This window comes from Pteropus alecto, unplaced genomic scaffold (genome assembly GCF_000325575.1).
Source record: "Pteropus alecto unplaced genomic scaffold, ASM32557v1 scaffold88, whole genome shotgun sequence".
Taxonomy (NCBI): Eukaryota; Metazoa; Chordata; class Mammalia; order Chiroptera; family Pteropodidae; genus Pteropus; species Pteropus alecto.
Genome location: NW_006494611.1, coordinates 8,874,269 through 8,889,542, shown reverse-complemented (window position 1 = coordinate 8,889,542; position 15,274 = coordinate 8,874,269).

Genomic DNA, 15,274 nt, shown 5'->3' with positions numbered 1-15,274 from the left:
TAATAATAATAATAAAATTTTGTATGTCACTCCCCATGGCTCCAGGTTTGTCTCTCCTTGTCTCTGGGACAGGCCTCCCCTCACACTGGTCCATCCCAAATAACCCTTTCAATGTTCTTCCCGACTACACTCCCAACTGTGACCACCGTCCCCACCCCTTTGCCCAGACCCTCTTGGAGACAGCTGAAAGCAAGTATAGACCCAGATGAGTGGGCCCTTCGTAGCCACCCGCCCCGTCATTGGGGCAAGGAGATTTCCAAAACTTCAGAATAACTTCGAGTTATGCATCCATACCAGGCCGGTGCGGTAGCCCTGCCTCTTCACCTGCACCCAGATTTAAGGTTCAGGCTCTCAGAACGCAACTTTGGAGTCCCTCTCTTGGGGGGTCTCTGCTATCCTGACTCCTTCCTCTGCTCCTCTGCTCCTTGGCGCAGCCGTAATTTTATCCCCAGAGTCAGCACGGAGACCGCGGAGACCTCAGATGCGTGTCGCGGCACGTTTGGTTCTGGCGCCAACAGTGCCCAGCCCCGCGTAGACCCGAGGAAAACCTACCGGCTCCAGGGACCTTGCACGCCCCCAGTGCCTTGGGGAGTCCCAGGCCCTGGTGAGCAGCAGCTAGGATTGGTGTGGTCTGGGTGTGTCCCCGAGAGGGAGCACAGGAACCTGCCTTTCGGTCGGTCAGTTCTTCCTCTTCCATTCGTCCGGGTGGGTCTATATGTCCCTGAGTGGTTCTGGGGGTGGGGAAGTGGAAGAACTGTTTGCTTTTTCAGACACTCTTACTGTTCTTGTGCCTCGGTGTCCAATGAAGGATTTGTGTATATCCTGTGTCTCTGTTCCGGTTTGGAGGTGGGATGAAGTGATTGTCCAGGATTGTCCAGGTGGCATCTGAGATGCCTGGAAGGGAGTCCCCTCTCTTTTTTTCCCAATTCCAGCCCTTCCACAAAGGCTGCACCCTCAACTTGGTCTCCCCCCTGGGAGGCTTTCCTTCTCTGCCCCTGAAAAACTTTCTCAGCTCAGCTCTCAGCTCTGCCTCCTCCCACTTGGAAGGCTCTTGATGCTCTGAGCTGCCAGGGTTGGCTGGGGGAGCTGCTAGCAGGACCTGGAGGCAGACTAAGGAGTGGCTTTCCCTCTTGACTGGGGCCAGTGTGTCCCAGACGCCTCCTTCCCACCAGGATCCCTGAGGCCTTTCTTTCCCCAAGCCTATTTGCCCAGCTTCGCCCTCAACAAGTCACTTCAGGAGGATACACAAGATTCCTAATGAATCAGCCAGCCCCTAATTAAGTCTCTTTCCTCCTTCCTCCCTACCTATGGCCCCTCCCTATTCCCCATCTCAGCAAATGACAGTCCCACCTTCCACCCTGCATGGTGCTGCCCATCTTGACCATCAGTCTCCTAGAAAGATAGCCTTCAAACTCCTTTGATTATATACCCTATTAGTAAAAAAATTCTTAATGTTTACTCCCAATATAATATTTATACACTTATTTGATATTTAAATACTTATTTATAAATTCATTAAATGTGCTACTGGACTAACATATTATAAATTTTATAAGACATAGAAAAAGGATGAGACTGGAGTACATAAACGTAGAAGTTCTAATGTTCTCATCTTACCCCTAAATGGATTATCTTGCGCACACATACACACACAGAAGATGTACAACCCACTTTGGAGACCCTGCTCAGAACCCATCAACACCCAGCATGGCAGAACTCTCGACTATTGCCTGATGTCCAGTAGGTAAGTCCCTGGAAGTTGTCAGGGCACTGGGTTGGCCCAGTCAATGCTGCCCTCATCATATATAGCAGGATACCTGGCCCCCAGTACCTGGCTTTGTCCCCAGGCCCCCCCTAGACTGAGAACACTGCTCTGCTCGATACATCAAATTAGGAGCCAGGGCCTCTTACCTGAGTCTCACTAGAACTCCTTACCTTCTATGTTATTTCTGGTCTCTTTCATATAGATTTGGACAGCAAGAGTCCTACTGTTGACAGTGACCATCTCTGTCCAGAAGCTTTCATGCTATGTCCTTCGTGAGGTGCTGGTTTCTGCTTGAAATCAGCCTTAGGGGGTCCAAAACATGTTCTATAGTCTTGACCAGTTGCCTGTTCTAAAAACAGCCCTGAATACATACCCCAAACACCAATAGGGCCTGTTCTCCAGATTCAGTGTTCTCCAGAACTCACCTAATTCTGACTCTGCTAGTCCTGTCCCCGCCCTATCCCCACAGCTGAGGTACACCAAGTTTGACAGAAACAGATGAAGATAGGTATCCTGGGTTGAGGTAACAGCAGGAGAAAAAACTTGATAGCATGGAAATATACCACATGGAATGTGGCTGGAGCATCAGGTGCCTGGGGACAGGCAGAGGGATTGGGGGCAGGTAGCAGGAGATGAAGCTCAAAAGTAGTTGAGAGCCAGGACACTGTGCTGGAAATGTCAAAATGATATTCATCATTTATGCGGCTTCTTTAAGGAAGCTGCCTCACTCATAACCCCTTCTGCCCATGTAACCACCATATTTGTGCCAATGACTCCAATCTGAGCCAGTCAGTTTCCCTCTCTCAGAACACAGGACTAGGAAGTATGGAGAGAATGAGACCATTAACCATGAGAGGCAAAGCCTAACAAAGATTGTGAGGGGATTCCCCAGTCTTTCTTATCTCAGTCAAGGACAGCTCCATTCTACCATTCGCTGGAGCCAAAACTCCAAATCTTCTCTTATTCCTCCTGTTTTTCCCATCCCACATCTAATGCACCAGCAAAACTAGATGCCATTACCTTTAAAAGAGATTCAGGATTTGACCACTTCTGACGATCTGCACTGTACCACCCCAGTCCAAGCCACTATGATCCTTCGCTTAGATTTGCAAATCAAAGTTCTAATCGGTCTTCCTATTTTCATCTTTGCCTCACCCACCCCAGTTAATTCTCTCCCCTGCGGCAGGGCGACCCTCCAACACGGAAAGCAGATTATGTCCCTCCTCTGCTCAGGGCCCTCTAGTGGCTCACCTCCCTGGAAGCCAGAATCCTAAAACTGATCTACATGGCCCCACATGTTTTGGCTGTCTGCCCTCCCACGCCCACCTTCCTTGCTCCCCACCACAACTCTTAACTCACCTCCCATCACTTCCCCCAGTCACTGTTTCCTGAGCCCGCCTATGTGCTTCAGTTACACCAAGCATAAGCCTTCCCAAGACATTTGCACTTCATGTGCTTCCCCCGACCCCGCACCCCGCTGCAGACAGCCCTGTGACTGGCTCCCTACTTAAAGTCTCTGCTCCAATTTTACCTTATTAACAAGGCCTTAAATAACATAGCACACATCCTGCCATCACTCTCTGTTTTATTCCTTTGCTTATCTACACCCTTTACTACCCCCTGACAGATTACATTTTTTTTGGTTTATGTCCTGTCCTCTCCCATTAGAATGTGAGCTCCATAAGGACAGATTTTTGTCAGTTCTTTTGGCTACTATATCCCCATTGCCTGGGTCAGTGGTTGGCACACAAGAGATGTTCAATAAATATATGATGGACAAAGAAATAAATGGAGTGATGTGGAAGAAGAAATTATGAGTGAGCAGGAGGCTGAGGCAGCGCCAAGAAACACAGTGTAGAGGGAGAGAAGTGGTAGGAACCTGCAGTCACAGGGAGGAGGGGCTTGACCCTCAGAGAGTAGCTGAGTTACTAACAAGGAGAAAGAGGGCAGATGCTATTCCTACTTCTCCTGCAGCCCAGTGGTTACAGACTCATGAGCACAGAACTCCTCGAATAACTCCCACCATTACGTGGGGTGACTCTCTATTCTTTATACCCAAAGCACCTATCATAGTCCCCAATGGGGACATTACGAGTGTACCCTCCTACCATTGGGAAATCGTCCGTCTACCATCCTGTGTAGTTCTTGTGGGACTATCAGTCAGAGTGCTGTGCCAATCAGAGAAACCATCAGCTCCTGACCATAGATGTGGGCCTGAGACCCACATCTGGCCAATGGGAACCTCATGTTCCCTCCAAAGCTCATAGACCTCAAATTAGGAACAATCAGAATCTTCTCAGAAGGCTTGTTATTGGGTACAGGAAGAGAGAGGGTCTCCTCTTCTTTTTGTCCGTGAACTGCAATCATGAGGGCTCTGGGCCCCTAAGGACTCACCCTCCCCATGTGAAGAGTGCAATCATACTGGAGTCAGGCAGGGACATGCAGAGAAAAGGAGAGAAAGAGCTTTGGTAGTATCATTCGAACCTCTGGAGCCAGCTAGGCCTGAAGCAAGACCACTTTTGGACTTCCAGGGCCAATTTGTTCTTCTTTTCATTCAAACCAATGTGTTGAATGTCTGTCAATTGTTCAATATGTTCTTCTTTTCACTCAAACAAATGTGTCGAATGTCTGTCAATTGTAACCAAAAAGTTTCTGACTTAAACAGTTCTGGTGGACATAAATGCCCTGTTAAGGACTTTGCATTTTTTTTCTGTAGGCATGACAGCCACAGACAGTTTTAGAGCGAGAAAGAGTGGTGTAGTAGATCTGCATTTTTTTGGAGAAGCTCTCTGTCCATGATGTGAGGAGGGGTACAAGGAGAGACAGTAGGTCTGGGGAGACCTGTTTGAGCCCACTATAGGGATCCAGGCAAGAGATGATGGTGTCCATACTGTGGAGTAGCTCAGGAAGGACAATGACATGGAGGCATGACAAGATTATATTCTTAAGTGAAAAAGAAAAGTGCAGAACAGTGGAAACATTCTATAAGAAAGAGGGGAAATAAGAATTCTATCTCAGTTGCTTATATTTACATAAACATTGGAAAGATAAACAATAATCTAATGAGAATGGTCACCTCTGAGCAGGGAACAGTGTGGATGGAGACCAGGTAAGAGGAGATTTCTATGAGTATAGTTTTAATGTAATTTTGAATTTATTGAAAAATAAAATTTAAATTTAAAAAAAAAAGAGGGAGAGACAACCAGGTCCTTGACACATATAAGCATAATTATTTAACGAATACAACAAATTTTGCTTTTTTGTTATTGTATGGCTGAGAGAAAGGCCATTGGATTTGGTGAATAGGGGAATATCTGGTGACCTGAAAGCTTTCTGAAAGTGGAGGGAGGGCCAGTGGGAGTTGGCGGAGAGGGGCGACTACAACCTGAGGAAATAGGAGGCAGAGTGTAAATAATTATTTTGAGAGGTTTGGAAGAGAGGGCAACATGAGAAGGGCCAGAAGATGATGTGGTCAGTGAGCTCAAGGGGAGATTCTTTCTCGCTAAGTGCTGTGGACAAACCTACTGGCTGAGGCAAGGGTGGGAGGCAGAGAGGTTGAAGAGAGGCTGTTCAGAGATGGACACTAGGGGCTTATGGAAGGAGGCCTGAAATGATAAGGTGAAGGCATAGGGGTGAGGGGTGGGGAGGAACCAGAGAATTCTGCTGGAGAGAAGGTCATGAGGGAATGAGGACTGCTAGGGCTGCTCAGAGAGATTTCAGGAGACATGACTGCTGTCTGCTGAGGAAGGTGTGACAGGGCTGAGTCCAGCCTTGAGGAGGATAGTTTGGGAAAATATTTTCTTGGGGATTCAAAAGGAAGTCTATGAGAGCAGGAGCATGTTGCCAGGCAGCAGCAGAAAGAGCACACATGGGTGGAACATCCTTGGCTCCTCTTGCCCTGGCTGGATCCATCTCTCAGAACATGGCATCTTGCCCCCCAAGATGACACTGCTCTCCTCTCTCCCACCTCATCCACAGCTCTCTCCTCTATATGACCACCCTACTTGATGAACCCCAGCAGAACCTTGGGCCCATTCTCATGGTCTGATCTTTGTGGCTGTCCATCCCCAAGTGCCCAGGTATGGCCTCAGCTGCCTTGTAGGAGAGGCCTATAGAACTCCTAGCCCCGATATGCAACCTAGAGGCAGAACAGAACACATATAGGTATGGAGGCATCACCAAGCCAATAGCAGAAGGAACCCAGAAGTTGGACTACAAGGTTACTGTATAACCTTCAAAAAGCACCCCCTGCCCTCTCTCTCTGTACATTAGTATCCTCATGTGTAAAAACCAGATGGCCTCTAGGACTCCTTCCCACTTTGATATTCTAGGCTTCTGTAGTTGTATTCTGTGGGTAGTCGAGCAATCTCTGTGGCCAGGAGAAGTTCAAGAAAGTTCTCTGGAAGTGGTGTGGGTACATTCAGATGGGGAAAGGGATAGGGGCAGTTTAAGCTAGAGAAGGAAGAGGCATGGTTTTATTTATTTATTGTCATCTCTCCCACCTGGGAGTTATGGAGTTAGTACTGCCTTTTCTTTCTTCCCAGTGTCTGCCCAGAGATTTCTAGAGGTAGGGGCTGCAAGCATTGATAAAGGAGAATGGTGGGGACCACTGAGGGTGCAGGGTGGGGGACTAGGGAAGGGAGACAAAGGAAGCAGCTATTTGGGGCCAACTACATTTCCTGCCTCCCCTGACACCCCCACCTGCCCAAACCATCCCAATATCCTAATTAGCCAGTCCCTTAGGCCCCTGTTAGCCAGGCCGGCTGAGCGCCCAACTCCCTAGAGACCAACCCCCTTACCCCCCGGATTAATCAGTCCTTCGCTCTTCAAGCGCATGAGTGCGTGTGCGCGTGTGCACACACACACACACACACACAAACACACACACGCACACACACTGCCTTATTCTTTCCCTGAGTTCCGGGTCCCATTCCAGTCTTCAGAGAGTTAATGTAGAGTGGTGCTGAATTCCCCAATGAAGACACCCCCATTTGAGATGATTGAAGAGTTAAGGAGAGGCCAAAGTTTGGTGAGTCATTTCCAATTTTGGGTTTTCTCTCAAACTTGTGGGCTCAAGGATATGTAGCAAGGGATGAAGCCAAGACTGGGGGCGCTGTATGTCCCCTTAAGCCCTTGGGTTGGTGCCTCTCAGGACTGCACCTATGGTCAGTATTCACCCCAACCCAAACCCATCCCCCCTTCATCTCAGGCCCCCCATTCATCTCCCAACCCCCCTACCCCCCGACACCCGCACTGTCAGCCCAAACACATGATAAATTGCCCTGTCAACAGAATTCATTCAGGGACCAATTAATTCCACAGAAATGAACCAGGAGCCATCAGTTGCTGAAAAACTCAGAGTGCAGGGAGAGGAAGGAGGGGGTGCAGGCGGGGAGTGGGCGGCAGAGGAGGGGACAGGGAGGCTGGGGAAGTTAGTCTGACAGAAATTGGTCATTTAATGCTTAAGTGCACGCTAGACAGCCCTGTCATCGCCCGCAGCCCCCGCACGGGATTAATTATCTGAGGAGGTGAGGGCAGCCCAGCCCAGCCAAGCCGTCTGTCACCAAGCAAGGCTAGAGTCACCTAGGACTTGGGCCACCCTGAGTCCACTTCCAAGTCTCCAGGCCTCCTGTTCCCTCAGCTTCTGGGTTCCCCCAGATCCCAATCTTAGACCCAACTTCATATCTTTGACCCTTAGCCATATTTAGTCATGGCCTTGCCATTATCTACCCCAACCAGGAAGCCTTCTTTGACCCCTTGACTGGATTAGGCCCCATAACTTACTATACTTCTCCATCATTACCCTCAACCATCTTGGGTAACTTTTTGTATGGAGCCCAAAACATATTGTCTCACCCATGGATCCTAATCTGAGGTAATGGCATTATCTCCCACTCAAACGTTCAAGTCAGAATCCCATCAGTTTTTCTTGATTCCTCCCTCATCCCTCTCAATGGATCAGAATCTAAGCTCTGTCAGTTCAACCTCCTGTAAACATATCAAGTCTGGACCACTTGCTTCTAGCTTTCCCCTATTACTCAAGGCTGGGCCACCAGCAGCTCTGCCTGCTCTCTTGATTTAGATTCTGGCTTGCAATTAAAGTTATCTTTAAAACTGCAAATAATATACTGCAGTGCCCCCCCAACCCCTCTCCTATACACAAATTCCAGTGTAACACTCCTTGGTGGACTACCGTGGGCCTTCAGGTGATTCAGTCCAAACTTTTAACTTGACTGGGAAGGCACAAAACCCCAGTCTCTGCCACCAGCCCAGCCTCACCTCTGGCATGCTTGCCCTGCTCTCTTTGCTCCAGCCCGCTGACCTTCCCTTCTGGCCTTTGCACAGCTGTTCTTCTCTCAACCTGAAAAATACTTTCTACTTTGCAACCCCCACCATTCACTTGACTAACTCCTATTTATCCTCGAAATCTCAGATTAAATGTCACTCTCTCCAGGAAGCCTTCAGTAAACACTTGATGAGCTTTTATAGCTCTCAAACTTCCCCATTTATCAACATGTCACCCTACTTGTGCATTGTCTATCTTTCCACCAAAATGTTAAGTTACACAAGAATAGAATCCATATCTTTATCATTAGAGCCTGGCACTTAATGGATACCAGAAAGTATTTGTTGAAGAAATAAATAAATGAAGAAAGACTCAACCTTTTCTGGGCTCTGTCTGTGGCCTGACTCTGGAGCCAAGATCTCCTGAGTCAGACCTCTCCTAACAGCCAAGACAGGCTGCTGGGGGTGACTGGAGAGATGAGAAACCCTCAGGAAACACTCAACTTGTGAGCCCATCAAACTGACCCAAACCAGCTATGCTAAGTGGGTTCGATGAGAAAGAGGCTGCTGAGAGCTGGAGGTTAGAATGATAGAGAGAATGGCTTGGAGGACTTCCTAGAAGAGCAAAGCCCAGGGTCTCAAAGAAATATGCACAGATATGTGGGTTGGCTGAAGCATGAGATGATCCGAGGAGGTGGGAGATAAATAGCTGGAAAGAGAACTTTCCAAAACTGATTTTGATATATTTACCAGAAGTTGAACTGACAGGACTTGGACACTGATTGGATGAAAGGGAGAAGGGAGAAGGAGGCCAGTTTTGAAGGGCAATGAATGCCAGGCTGGGTTTGCACTTTTTCTTGCCCTTGATGGTGGGCGGGTGGGGTGGGGTGGGGTGGTCATTGACTGCTTCTAAAGATGGCCGATGCAAAGTTTTATTTACAGAGTTAATTCTGGCTGCTAGACAGGGTGGTTTAAGGGTAAAGTTGAAGCAGGGAGATCATTAGAAGACTGGTGCAATTATGAGAAAGGGAGAGAGAGGGAGAATGAGAAAGAGATTGAGATTGACCTGTGGAAGGAGGATGAGGTGAGCTGAGTGGGCTCCATTTACAAGAAGCCCAGAAGGCCTAATGGCAGCCTCACTGAGATGACATATCTGGACTTGGCTGCCAATTGGACCTAAAAGTGAGGTAGAGAGATAGGGTAAAGATGATTGCCTTCGAGGTTTGTGTTCCAAGAGGCCAGGTGGTCAGTGGAGCCATCAGCAGAGATCAGAAGAGAGGCTGACTTGAGAGTAGAAACAAGGAGCATGACTTTGTATACTGAGTACACCTGAGTTTGACTTGCCTGAGCATGATATCAGGGGGTGAATTAGCCTTGGGATGTAGAATCGGAAGATATACCTTTCTGCCCCCACTCTCCTATCCTCTAAATTTGCATTTAGTTAGAATGGGCCAATGTAATTTTGGGACAAAGCGATAGTATAATACTGAAATAAAGTGATCCTACAATAATATAATGCAATAAAGTTGTGTCACCAGGTACAAGTGATAGGATAGGGCTGTAATGATGTAATACAGAAAAAGGATAACCATGTGACAATTTACTAAAATCAACCAGAAAATGATGGCTCAATGCACTAGCTAACAATATGGAGCTGTATTGTAGTAATGAAGTAACCATGTCATCAGTGACACTATAGTGCTGAAATGACTGTAATGAGGCACACAATTCAGCAACGAAAGGATAACCTGACAGTATAATCATGTTAACTCAGTAATGATATACTGACATAATGATGCAAAGAATGGTGATGATGTCACACAATAATAAAGCCTCAAGGACAGTGGAAGGGAAGGGGATAGGACTCTTAACCTGAGCCCAGGGCCTTGAGAATGGAGTGAGAGAGCCCTTTCTAAGTTTGAAAAGAAGCTTCCTCAGGATGCAGCAGAGGTCTGGAAGCAGTTTCTAGAGAGATGATACAGCTTGGAACAGGGAAGAGCTGAGCCAAGAAGGAAAGTTGAGAAGGCAAGAAATGATGGTGACTTCGCAGAGCAGGACACAGCTCTATGAGACTGGCCAGAATGAAGGGGTCTCGGCTGAGGTAAGAAGGAGGCAGCTCCTGGCTGCTGAGTATTACCTGATAGCATTCAGTACAGTGTTCTCAATGGACCCAAGAAATGTCTGCTCCTTCAGGAGCCAAAAGGGATGGTAAACCACATTTGGTACTTATAAGATTCTTGGAATCATCAAATTGACAAGAATATAAAAGAAAAACCCAAAGCTAATAATAACACAACGGAAAACAACTCAACATTTGTGTGTGCTAGGCTCCGTGCTCAGAGTTCTTCCTGCATTATCCACAATAACCCTGCTAAGAAAGTTTTATTATTTCTATTGTACAGATAAGGATAATGAGACCTAGACAATTAACATGTTTGCCCAAAGTCACACAGCAAGTAAGGAATAAAGCTGGAATTTAAACCCATTGCTATTTCCCTTTAAAATACATCCATGCCCTTGTTATTGCGGATCTCCTTTAAGAAGTGTGTGTCCCTAGGTAAGAGGCAAACCAGGAAGCAGATTGAGCTTCGACATATGTAGGTAACATATTCTTAAACTAAATTTTAGTAAAATATCAACGTTAAAGTGAATAAAAATATGTATAATAGGCAATCATTTGTCTAAAAAAGAAAGAAGAATATGAATACATATACTTATTCGCTTACATTTTACAAAATGGAAAGATAAACCAGAAAGTTTTTTTTTTTCAATGTTCATTTATTGAAGAAGAGAGACACAAAATGGAGAGGACAGAGTAGAAGGTAGACATCACTGATTATATCTTATTTTGTAAATTTGACTTTAGAACCATGTACAAATTTTACACAATAACAATAAAATTAAGTAAATAAATAAACAATCCCCAAAAAGGCAAAAACAAAATGAAAGGAACGAACCTATCTATTGAGTTGGAATCATAACCACATAGGGAGAAACTATTTCAAAAAATTTAAAACCTAGTAATTGACTGTATACACATTTCCTAGTGGGACAGACAGTAAAACAGCAAATAAGTAATGATATCGATGTTTCTGGAGTTTTTTGGCATGGGAGAAACAAAGGGAAGATCAATGAAGTAAGTAAATCAATAAGTAAAATCCCTGTAGTCCTAGATTTCAACTGGACACATTAGTAACAACTTATTGCAGTTTTCAAAACCTGTATTTTCTGGTTCTGTCCACTGAAAAGGACAAAAAGCTGATCTACTCAGTAGCAATAAGCACCTCTAGTCCCCAGATTGTGGTCTTTAAATACCACAATAACAATATGGAGTATTGCAGTAAAAGGAACTAGAACTCTTTGGGACAAGTGGAAGATACCAAATCTGAAACTGGAATGTACAAGGTGATCTGGAAATCTTGTCATAACAGAAAGCAAGGAATCTATTAAAGACTACTAGGGTCATTGCAAAAGGACTTAAGTCCCAGTTAGAGACTCCCACTGACCAACAATGAGAAAATTGAGCATCAGTGAGAATAAGTACAACTGACTGAAACTCATCAAATGTATTTAAATCCATAAACACATAATTATACTTAAAAGAAATATCTTATTGATCTTCTTTGGAGGATGCTAAGAAACTATTTCATTATTTGGGAAATTGGTAAATAAAGAGAAAGAATCAAGCATTTCTTCTGCCTTTCTTATATGAACTATAGTCTAAGAAAACCAAACAGTGGGTGAAGAGAAGTTTCTCTTTATAGAAATCTCACAGCTAATAAATGAAGAAGAAATAGATAGAATTAGAATATCAACATTTTGCAATCCCCAGTGGAATAATAGATCTAGGCAATGATTATCTATGGCTGTTAACTTCACAAAAAGAGAAAAACAGAACATTATGTGCCTCTTGACGAGAATATAGAACATATACACACACAGAAATAAACAAAAAAACTCTAAAAATCAAACCTGATTCTGATCAAGCCTCTAGATGTAACTATCATTTTACAGACAATACCATGAACAGAGAAACCACAAGGATGCAATCTGATTTAGGATCTTGCTTGTATACTTTCCCCAGACTGTGAGAAACTGTAGGAAAAATAATCTGAAGAAATTTCAAAGAGCCAGGGGGAATGGGTAGATTAGAGGATACTTAAGAGATATATCAACTAATTGCAATATGTTTGAATTTTGCAAGTAGTTAAATAGAGGAGGAGGACCAGGAAGAGGAAGAAGAGGAAGAGCAGCAGGAGAAGTTACGAGGTAATCAGGGACAAGTAAACACTGTCCTAATTGCACATTATGAAGTTTTTTAGATGTACTAGTGATATTATGGTCATTTTTAAAAGTCCTTTTATGTTAGAAATTGAAATTGAAATATTTACAGATTAAGTGATATAATGTCTGGGATCTGCTATAAAATAATATGGAGAGTGGAGTGGTTGAGAACTACATCGAACAAGACTGGCTACAAATTGATAATTCTTAAGCTTCATGCAATGATGGTATTGTAACCAATGAGGTTTATCCAAGGAACAATTATTGCTAATTAAATTGATTATTCTTGGAGCTGGGTTCATTATACTATCCTCTATATTTTTATATATGGTTAAAGCTTTCAATAATAAAAAATTTAAATTATTGTTATAGTAAAACAAACTAGTTAAATTTTGGGATAACCATCTCCCCCATCTTGACTTCCAGAAAGCTGACAACTGTCTTCAATTCATCAGCTATCTAAGATGGAGATTCTGAAGAAACTGATCAGCTTAAAAGAAAATACCTCCGGATTTTGGCAATTGAGATCTCCCACAAAAAATCTGAATCTCCACCTTATTACTCTTCAGTGATGTCTACTAATCAACAGAGCACAAACCTGCACACAGAGTTTACAAGCAATCTTTTACTGCCTTACTGTTGTGTATTAATGGACAAAAAAGGATATTAATAGTTTAAAATAAGCCTCTAACATGAGAGATAGAGACCAGAATTAACTACCACAAGAAAAAGAACTTAAAAGAATCAAAGACAATTCAAGGAAGAGAGAAAACTAAAAACAAAACAAAAATTGTCTATAATTAATAGCCTCAGATAAAAGAAACACACTCATGAAACTAAAAGAGGGTATATTTTTAAAGTACATTCAGACAATAATAATAATAATTTTTCAAACCCCTGGAAATGAATATATTGTATATGTACACGTGTATACATGTGCATATATGTATATGCATGTATGTAATATCAGAAATAAAAATATTCAGTAGGTTTTCAAGGTGAAGTTAATATCCAAAAAAAACGTAGAATGAATAGCCACAGAGATGAAACTAGGAAAGAAAAATTTTAAGAAAACTAGATGCTAAATACAGAAAGTATAAACATCTGACTGACAGGAGTCTCAGGAAAAGAGGACTAAGAAAATGGAGGTGAGAAAATTACCAAAAAATAATTCCATAAATTTCTCCAAAATGAAGGATATGAATTTCTAGATTGAAAGGCCCTACCAAATACCCAACACAATGAATTTACAAATTCCTGCACCAAAGCACACTATTATCAAATTATAGAACACCAAAGGATAAAGAGAAGCTTTCAGAATAAGAGAAAGAGGTGAAAGAAGGGTTAAATACATTAGTTTGAAAATAAGAAAGTCAGCAAACTTCTCAACAGCAACGATGGAAACTATCAGATAGTGGAACAATACTTTCGAAATTCTTAGGAAAATTATTTCAAGTCTAGAATTCTATACCCAGCTAAAATAGCAATCAAGTCTGAGACTAAAATAGTCTTTTTCATGCTTCCAAAATTTCTTCAAATTCCCATGCATACTTTATTTAAAAATTACTGAAGAATGTTCTCCATCAAAAATGAATGAATGAACCAAGGAAAAGAAATACTTGGGACCAACCCAAAAAGCAAAAGATCTAACATAGGAGAGGGATGAGGGGAATTCCCAAAATTATGGAAAAGGAAATTTTCATAATGACAGTCATACAACATACCCATAGAACAATAAGTACAGATAGGAAAAGAAACAGGTACAACATGTGTAGTTGTGTAGGTTGTTTTCCAACTAAAGGTGTATGGCTTGGGGGCCATAAATGAGAGCTGAAATTCATCTTGCACTCTGCTTGCCAAGCCACATTCCTGATGAAGGGTTGCATTAAACCTAGAGAAAGAAGACACTCTTAATAACTGGTCTTCCCAAAGAGAGCACTATTTTGTAATTTGTCATCCAGAAAGCTTTTTTCAACAATCTATCTGTCCCGAGGGAGGTGCCTTTTTTTTTAATTTACTCAGAGGGCCATTTGAATTAGTGATGGTCCTGAATGAAAAATTGTAGGTTTAAAAAAGATGCCACCCATAAAAATATGGTAACAATAAATATAAAATATGCTTGACAAAAATTAAATGTTGCATATCTCTGTTGCAAATTTAGATATGAATTAGTAATAAGGAACTAGAAGCTTAGCAAATAAAAAAAAAACTGAGGTATTTATTGACTCCAGGAAAGACAAAAATATACAAGGAATAAAATGTGATGAAAGTCACAACATGACTCTGCTATAAAGAAAAATACACATTTATATACTTAAACACAAAATATTGATTTTACTCCAAATAGTAAGTATATTGAGTGTATATAAGTGTATTGAGAGAATGAACAATGATCAAGTAAATATATTTTGTAATTTGTAAATATAGGTGGTGGTATAAGAGAGCCCAATCTTCATCTTCCATAATAGATAGTCAATAGATAATATCTAAAAAATGAAAAGATAAAAATAGCTATATAAACATATTTCAATAGAAATAGGAAAATAAATATCAGAAGACAGAGCTAAACAATTTAAAAACAGTTTCCTATGAGAAGCTAATAAGGGATAGCTATAATCTTGTATTAGTTTGCTTTTTGAGCTATGTAAATAACTATTTTAATGAAAAATTCAAAGATACATTAAAAAATAGACTAGTACAATGGCCTTCCATAGTCTAATCACTCAGTTAGCCATTATCAAGATTTCGCTACACTTGCTTCATATAAGCATATTAATTCAATTTTTAATAAAAAATATTTAGAAATACAACAAATTAATAATATGGTTACCTCTGAGACACGTGGCTGATGCAGAAAATGAGAGGGAGTGGGGAAAGGGAGAACTTCTTTTTCTTTTAAACAGTTTTATTTTTATTTTTATCTTACAAATTTGTACACTA